This window comes from Apium graveolens, chromosome 8 (assembly GCF_009905375.1).
Source record: "Apium graveolens cultivar Ventura chromosome 8, ASM990537v1, whole genome shotgun sequence".
Lineage (NCBI taxonomy): Eukaryota > Viridiplantae > Streptophyta > Magnoliopsida > Apiales > Apiaceae > Apium > Apium graveolens.
This window is the reverse complement of record NC_133654.1, coordinates 138006437-138016131: the sequence shown is the minus strand read 5'-3', so window position 1 is coordinate 138016131 and position 9695 is coordinate 138006437.

Here is a 9695-nt window from a genome sequence, read left to right as displayed (position 1 = left end):
CAAAGACTGAAATGTGCTACAATACTAAACTTATTTCTAAGTAAAGCTACTCCATCAACAGATAGCCAAATGGTCTTATCCGTTGAGGCTGCAAACACTAGTTTTCTACTTAAGTGTTTTGTTTAACTTATCATCAACCTAATACACATATATTCCTAAAAATCTCCCATATTTATGTCTACTAGAATTGTAGGCATAAATTCAAGGTTAACTTCATGATAACAAAACACTTAACAAATATATGAGTTAAAACTAAGTAGAAATTTAAAAGTGCTGCAAAAGTGTATGTACTGAGATAGAGTTGAAGATTTACAGTGTTTCCAAGGGTGCTCCTTTAGCCTGAGCAAATCATTTTCTTTTCCTTTGTTCCCTGTTTTCTTCCCTAGCCTCCTGTCATTTTCCTCTACTTGGAGTTGGAGTTGTCTGTAGAATTCAGCTTCATCTTCATCACTGGTATCCAACTTAGATTGCATGTCCTTGAGAGTTTCATTACTGGCAATCTTAAGCTGGTCTTCAAGTCTGAAAAATCTTCTGACTCCTTTATTGTCTCTGAGCTCCATCAACCAATGAGGTGATTTATGAATTGTAGTTTCAGTGTCCCTTTTTATAGCTGAGTAGACTCTAATCAAGGTAGAATAACCCTCATTTAGAATTCTTTGAAGAGGCCAAGTCCTTTCCACACTTCCTTTATACTTGAACACTAGCCTTTCCGGTAGCTGTCCATAGGCATTTATTCCCCTTACTTCCTCCAGCTCATCCAGGTAGAGTTCAATATCTGTATATTCTTTTATGTCACAAATGTGAACATAATCATCCTTTGAGGCTTGTGGCTTAGGCTTAGGTTTATGTTTCTGAGTCAATTTCCTTGAGGTTGGGGGAGGTGTGGATTTGGATTTTCTTTTCAGTTCCTTTGGTGGTGGAGAAGTAGTTAAGAAGGTAGGCAATTTGATGGTGTTCCAATCAATAGGTTCCTCCTTAGGGATGATTGGTTCACCATGGATATTGATACTAGGATCAGCAACAAAAGGTTCAGGAATGGAAGGTAGTGGTTTGGATTTTGATTGGATTACTTCAGTATCATCTTCACTCTTCCTTTTTGTCCTAACCTTCTTTCTGTTACTCTTCTGTCATTTCTTTCTTTCCTCACTTTTTTCTTCCACACTTTCACCAACCACATTCCCCATATCCACATTTACGTTTTCAGTCTTGTTTCCTTCACTCTTCTCTTCAATATTCTTCTTATCTTCAAGTTGACTTGACTTTAGCTGTTTTTCAAGCTTTGCTTGTGTTCTTTTGTCATCCTTCATCTTTTTAGCTTCTTCCTTTAGCCTCATGGTCTCTTCCCTCTTAGCTATTGAGAATTTGGGATGTCCTTGAATCACACATATACTCTTTCCCTCTCTATAGATGATAGACATATTCATTCTTTCCACTACATCCTTGGTCTCTTTGTGCTTTATGATATTACCACCCAAAACTTTGTCTTCATCAGGCTTTGGAAGAGGAAAATCCACTTCTTTTAGCTGAGCAGGAGTTAGAGGGTTCTTTGTAGAGGCCTTGTTGAATCTAGTGGTTGGCCTGAGTACCACGGGCTTCAGGTTCCTTAAAGAGGTTTCTCCAACCTTATTCCTCCTTACTGGCTTATGCTCCATAATGATTGGCTCAACTTTTGTGTTATGTTTCACAGATAGAGAATTTGCAGTTGTAGAACCAAACACTTGTTGCATCCTTTCATCAATTTTCCTTCTTTGCTCTTTCACCTTCATCTCAGCTGCTGCTAGCTGGATTTGATCAATTCCATCAAGTTTTCCTTTGATTTGAAGTGTTGGAGAAGTAGTGATGGCAGGAACTAGCACTTTGGATATTTGAAGTTGTATAGATGGCTCATCTTGCCCTTTATTCTCCCCCTTTTTGTTATCATCAAGGAGAGGGGTCAAGCCCTGTGCTTTAGCCAGTTGCATTAGAAGACTTGTCTGATACTGTTGATTTTGAAGAATGGTCACCATAGAGTTCTCAATAATTAGAACTCTTTCCTCCAATTTGGCAATCTTCTTTTCAGCATCTGATTCTCTTCTCAGTCTTAATAACAGTTCCTGCATAGTACCAAAGGGCATAACTGCATCCAGTTTCTCAGTAATGTAGGACTTTAAGTCAGCTATATCCTGTTAGGTCACACACACTGTAGAAGGGGGTTGAATACAGTGTTTATCACAATCAAATCGAACTAAAGAACTCAAGTAACAGAAAACAGACTTTATTCAATATAATAAGCTCTGTTACAATATGGAACTGTCCTCTCTCAGTGATTAACAAATATCACGAGAGCTGCTAGGGTTACAATGAATAATATTCTCGATAATGATAACACTTATAGTGTAAACCCTATGTCTGTGTTTATATATCACACAGTTACAAGATAATCGCTAATTGATATGGAATATAATTCTGCTTCCTAAAATATATCAATCAGTTATCTTTTCTTCCAAGTATTCCATTCTTCACAGAATTCCTTCTTCATGCATATCTCTTCTTACGTTTGTCTTGATCTTCTTTCCTTTCAATCAGCCGTCTTCCTTATCTGAAAGTTTCCTTTAAGTCTTGATATTATATCCTGATAAATATCTCCTGAACCTTAAGTACTGATAACTTAAGTTCTGACTTCAGTATAAGTGTTGATTTCAGTTAAGTACTGATTTTTCCTGTTTAAGTAAGATCTAAAAACTAAACATAAATTATATTAGACATGACATTATCAAATATATCTAACAATCTCCCCCAACTTGTAAATTAGCATAATATACAAGTTTAACAGATATTTGATGATGTCAAAAACATTAAGTACAAATGCATGAGAATTTGACTAGATAACTACAACTTACAGTCCTTAAAGCTTTACCAACTTTAACTTCTGATAACAACTTCAGTCTGTATACATATCAGGATTTGAGCAGTTGTAGATCTTGACTTGGCTTCACTTTCTGATCTCTTTGATGTCATGAGTTGTTCTGAGATAGTTCTTTAACAAACATCTCTCAGCATATCTGAGTTCATCAATCATCCTCCTTTTAGCATCTTTGAGTTCTGCAGTATCTTCACCAATTTGAAAGATAGCATATATGAGATCATTAATTTTTACTTTTCTCAACTCCTGATCTAGTCTTATGACATAGGCTTTGTCAGACTCTAGATTAAATTCAAGTCCCTTAATACCAAGATATGTTCTGATCGTTGCAGTATTAGGCTTCATATCAACAATATCACCCTTGTGATCTCTGTACTTGGGACAGTATGTGCTATCAGACTTTACAGAATAAAGCCTTTTCTGTCTCTGAATTTGAGTCTTCAAATAGTTTGCAGCACTTTCTGTTATTTTGTCATTCACTTGAAGTAAAAATAAAACATGTTCTAGTTTTTTCAAAATACTTCAGTTGTATAGCATTTTCCCTTATATGGTAAACCCTCCCATCTGTCATGAAATATAACAAAATGTGTTCTTTCAAGAAGGTATGGTAGACCATATGTACAGATTCTAGTTGATTCAATCTTTCAGGAGTTGCTCCAACACCTGGTTCACTTAAGGAAGTTGGATCATTGGTTGTGTTCTGCACTCTTCTTTCATCAGCACTACCTAATCCAGATTTATCTCTTGCTTCCTTTCCAGTAAACACTCTTGCTTCAAAACCACTTGCTGCAGTCTTCAAAGGTTGAGTCTGTTTGGCTTTGAATCCTGGTAGGAGTAACTTTGAGGATTTAACATGAGCAATGTCAGAGGTTTCCTTTGACTTATCTTCTGATATCAAGCCAACTTGAGCTATGTCAGAGGTTGCTTACTTCATTGTTATATCAGAACTAACTATATCTTGACTCTGAACAACTTGAGCCATGTCAGAGGTTGTTTTAGAAATCTTCCTTGAAGTCAGAGTAAGATCAGTATCTTCAACATAAATTTCTTCATCCATAAGAGGCACATAAACCTTCACAGGTTCACCAACTTTTTCTTTGCCCTTGGACCTTGGATCTATCTGCAATTGTGATTTGGCCTTTATTGCCACATGATTTGTCCTTTCTTTTATCACAATGCCTTTAGCCGTAGGAAGTTTCTTTTTAACAACAGAAGCTTCAGATTTGGAGTTGACCTTTTCTAACCTAAGCCTAGCTTCTTCTTCCATTAGACTCTCAAAGTCCATTCCTGGATTTTCTTTCAGAAATAACTGTCTTGAAATTTCTTCATCAAGATCCAAAAGTTCATCAGAACTTATCCTTTTACCAGTATCAGAAGTTATTCTTCTCCCAGTATCAGAACTTGTTCCATGACTTGTAGTTCCAGCTCTACTTGATGAGAAACCTCCACCTTGACCATGACCTCCACCCATTCTAGAGTTTCCCGGGTCATTACCATCATCCTTTTTCTTCAGTGTCTTATCAGGTTTGCATTTGGGCTTAATTACTTTCTCCTCCTTTTTGGCATCAGCAGGTAAAAGAAGAGAGAGAAGCAATTCCACTAAGGATTGGATCTCATTGAGTTAAGATTGCTGAGAAGCTTGATTTTTCAAAATTTCATCAATCTGAGACTGATCAGCAAGAATCTTTTCTGTAGGAACAAAGGTAACTGAGTTCCACTCCTTAGTCCACTCCTATCCTCTAGGAGTGTCACTCCAAGGTACTGGTGCTTCCCCTGTAACAAACTTTTTGACTATTTCAACCTTTAAAGGAGCTTGCAGAGGTGCATGTCCAGAAGGACCAGCTGCATCAGCATCTAAATTTGTAGCAGCATTACCAGTAGCATCAACATTTGCAGCATCAGAAATTATAGAGTCATCAGCTTCAGCATCTCCTGATACAAGAACAGTATGAGAAGTTATGGATGCTTCAACATCATCCTCTAAGGACTGATCTCCAACTAAGTTCTGATCAACATCCATATTCTGATGCTCACCTAAAATCTGATCTTCAGTATCTAGATACAGAGAAGATGTTGTAGGCAATTCTGGATGAAAATCATCATCAGGAATTGGTGTTGTTGGTGGAGTGACTTGACTTGTTGGAGCTTCTAGATGCAAAACTTGAGGCACTTCCAAGTTATGACTGTCAATTTCATCACTTGGCCCCTGAGTATCAGCATTTATTGGAGATACTGGAGGTGTAGGTATATGAGTGGATTCTGGCTCATATAGTGGTGAGTGATGAGTAGCATGAGGGTCTGAATCAGCACTAGGAGAATTATGAGCTTCAACAGGGTCTTGTGAGATTAGAGATTCCTGATCCCCTTCCTTAGCTGCTGCTTCAATTCCTTTACCAAAATCTTCAGGCCTTTTTGCCAATGTTTTGAATCTTTTAGCTTTTAAGGTGACTTTAGGAGCTGTATCATCAGAATTTTGCTTTCTGAGCCTTTTTAGAGGCCTAGAACTCCCAATATCATCATCCTTCTGAGAAGAGACCTTCTCAGCTTCTTTAACAACAGGTTCTGTTACAGGAACCGGTTCCTCAACATCTGATTCATCTCGCAGAATGAATATCCTTCTCTTCTGTTGTGTTTGAGGTACTTTCTTAGTCCTCTTAGGTTTGGAAGATGAAGGTTGCACTGTAGGTTCTGATGGTTGAGGTTGAGAAGTTTGTGGTGGTTCAGTAGAGGTGGTAGGTGCTGATGGATGAGGTTCAGATGGTTGATCATCAGGGTATAATGCAGTGTACTTAACAGGATCATAGGTTATTAAGGCTTGTTTGACAGATAAAGGAATTAAGAGGGGTCTTAACACAGCCTTCTTATTATCAGTAGATAATAAGTCAGTAAAAGCTCTTTTAGCTATTCAGAATGATGAAATTAATTCACCATAACCTTGGGGCTTATTATCACAACAGAAACTATAAATAAGCTGACAGAATCTAGCAAAATAAATAGTAGATCTATCTTCATTCATTCTGTCCCCAATAAAATCTAAGACAACACTTGCATAGTCAAAATCAGTTTGATTTATGAGAGCATACCCGATTTGTTGGCTGAATATGGGAATTGCATCAAAATTAGAACATTTGTTTGCAAAAGCTTTAGTTATGCAATCAAAGAAGAAACTCCATTCCCTCCTAATGAAAGATCTCTTGAATTGGCCCAGCTTTGCCAATGTTCTTTCATATCCCAGACTGGCCATCATGTTTTGAAGAACTGGTTCGTCAACAGTAGAATAAACACAGTTCTCAGGTAGCTGCAGTGATTGTCGAACCGTAGACAACGTCACAACATACTCACCCTCCTCAGATGAAAAAATAATACTTGGGCACCCTTGAGCACCACCATCACCATACACACCGCTTCTCCAGAACTCCAGTACTTGAGTACCAGAAACTGCTTCGGGTTGAGTCAGAGCATACCCAATATCAGAACTAGCAAGAAAGTCCTGAATGAAATGAAGTTCAGAAGGTGCTTCTGACTTACTAAGAATAGCAGAGAAGTTATTAGGAACAAACGTTGCTCCATCGAAGATTATGTCCTTTGGTGCCATGTGAATTCGTGAGAAAGAAGATTGCCTGTAAGGTGTTTGAGAAAATTTCTGTATGAAAAATCGTCAGTAGATGAGAGAGAAGAGAAGTAAAGAGAGAGAGAGATAAAATTTGAAAATAAATAAAAGATTTTACAATCTTTTCTCTCTTTCTACTTATACACGGTAGAAAAAGTAACCGTTGGGACACCTGTCAGACATGCAGCAGTAAAAGATAATTAATGGGCATATGTATTCAATAATCATTACTTATCACATGCAGTTTTTCAAGGAAAAACCGTGCCACTTACCAAGTAATCCCATTAATCAAGGTAGTTCAGTTTTATTTTTAAAATTTAAAACTGTTCCCACTTAATAAATTTTTATCACTGCGTGACCAATATTCTGTAAAAATATGACAAATGAGAGAATAACCAAAATAAATCAAGTAAATAAATCCTGCCACGTCAGAATCAGAACTTGATTTGTATCAGAGCTAGAAAGGTCAATAGAATATGGTTAGTATCAGGATTTAAAATGTTATCAGAATATCAAACGACTCAGAGACAAAATTTTTTGCATAAATATAAAATTTCATTAATATATTTAGCAAATACATTTCATGAAATTCAAATTACATGCTGAAAAGTATAAGATTGTCCTAAGCTACAAATCTTAATATCAACAGCTTTTATCCTAAGCTAAGAAGACTGACAAAGCTGTCGGTGAAGAGAAACAGGGAGCATAAATTATTTCTTCTTCCAACTCTGAACAAAAAGAACAGCGAGACGAATGATTCGCTCCTGCTGTCAGAGATGATGGAGATGTAGATCTCTTTGGACTGTCAATAGGTCATGTTTAATGATCTCTGGAAATTGAATCCAGAGATTATGAGGAATGTTGTTGATATGGTATGGAGGTGGAATTCCATTTTGGAAAATATGTACAGTCAGTGCCATAATTGTAAAACCAGCCAAACTCAGCCATTTGTGGTGATAAGAATAAGAAGAGAGTGAGTTTGTGAGAAAATGAGAGATGTGCTGGCTGGAATGAAGTGTTGGTTTAAATAGGCAATAGAATGCCAAGAGACGCAAAGAAAATTGAATGATTACAGGTAGAAATAATTCTACCTCATCTCCTTAGACTGAGGAGAATAATAACAGGCATTGGAAGTATAAAATAGGATTTAATGTGCACATGAAACAAGTAAAAATTACTGTGCATAGACGTGTACCACTAACCCAAATTTTATTGACTGTTAATATCTCACCCAAACAAATTCTAATTTTAAATAAGACTGTTTCAGATTTTAACCATAAATAAGTCAAGTAAAGAATCAGAGTGTAATATCAGAACTTAGACTTATATCAGAACTTAACAGTCATCAGAAATGATTTCTTAACTCGAAAAATGAATGCCTATTTCTATAGTTCTTCACACAAATTCTGATTTCGTTTCTTCAGAACTTAATCATCAGAACTTCCATCATAACTTGTCCTCAGAATTTATGTAACAAACTCTTAAACGTTCATCTAAAACACCATTTATCACCACAATAATTTTCATCATTCATATGGAGTGTATGTGTGTGCAGTAAGCTAAAAATCAGATAAAGATTAAAGGCTGATTCACTTCAGTACATCTTAAAAATAAGGTATAACTAAGAACTTTGCTCAAAATCTGTCATGATTCTAAAGTCTACTTTAGAATGAGTTCATGCATGAGTCCACCTCAACTGTTTTGTGCTCATTTTATGCATCTTTTGAAATTCCATTTTACAGTGGCTTCTCAGTGTAAGTGAGTCACGACTGCTTATCAAAATTTATGCTATTATCAGAGTATTTCTCCAGTAATCATAGAGTGTGAAAAGTCACCAAGAGAAATATTTATTTTTTCTTTTCTGATGCATATTACTTAATACCAGCAATGCACTTGGGTCTTCCCTTCCACAGTTTTTACTCTAGATCTCAAAGGAGTACCTGATTTTTATTTCTTTTTCTTTTCTTTTGATAAGTGAGGCTTATCAGCATTTAGTACATTCACAAGATTTACTAACATCAGAACTTAACAGATGAGAAGCACTATTCTAGTCGTTGACTTAGTAATAAGATAGACAAAGTAAACTTAACTAAGCTCAATATCTGAATTTGCTTGTGTCTATAGATTTCCACATAAACAATTACTTCAAACATGGGATTTGTTAGTATATTAAAGACTACTAGGTCAGCATCTAGCATATTTATCCTCATTGGATTGAATAATCACAGAAACATTCATATCACTATCAGAGTTTAGAAATTTACATCAGACAACAATCAATACTTAACCAATTTTCAATTAAGCACATAATACATAAAGATGATAATATTTATAAATACTGATCATAAAGTCTGATGCATCAGAACAAAAACTAAGCAGATTTAGATAAAGAATCTGAAACCATTCCAAGTTCATTTACCAATATTGTAAAAGTAGCTTCACACAGTGGTTTTGTGAAGATATCTGCTAGTTGTTGATCTGTTGGAACAAAGTGCAATTCCACTGTACCTTCATCCACATGTTCCCTTATGAAGTGGTACCTTATGCTGATGTGCTTTGTCATTGAGTGTTGAACTGGATTACCTGTCATAGCAATAGGACTTTGATTATCACAGTAAATAGGGATTTTAAAACATGTTAACCCATAATCCAGTAACTGATTCTTCATCCAAAGAATTTGTGCACAACAGCTTCCTGCAGCAATGTACTCTGCTTCTGCAGTTGATGTGGAAATTGACTTTTGTTTCTTGCTAAACCAAGAAACCAATCTGCCTCCAAGAAATTGGCAGCTTCCACTTGTGCTTTTCCAGTAATTTTGCAACCTGCAAAATCTGTATCTAACCTATTAACTTAAAGTCTGATTCTCTAGGATACCACAATGCAAGATCAGCTGTTCCCTTAAGATACTTGAAAATTCTTTTCACAGCTGTTAAGTGAGGTTCTCTTGGATCTGCTTGAAATCTTGCACAAAGACAGGTAGCATACATGATATCAGGTCTACTAGCAGTTAGATAGAGTAGAGAGCCAATCATACCTCTATAATCAGTAATATTTACTGATTTACCAGTATCCTTATCCAATTTTGTTGCAGTGGCCATGGGAGTGGATGCACTTGAACAATCTTGCATTCCAAATTTCTTCAGCAAATTTCTGTTGTACTTGGTTTGAAAAATAAAAGTGTCT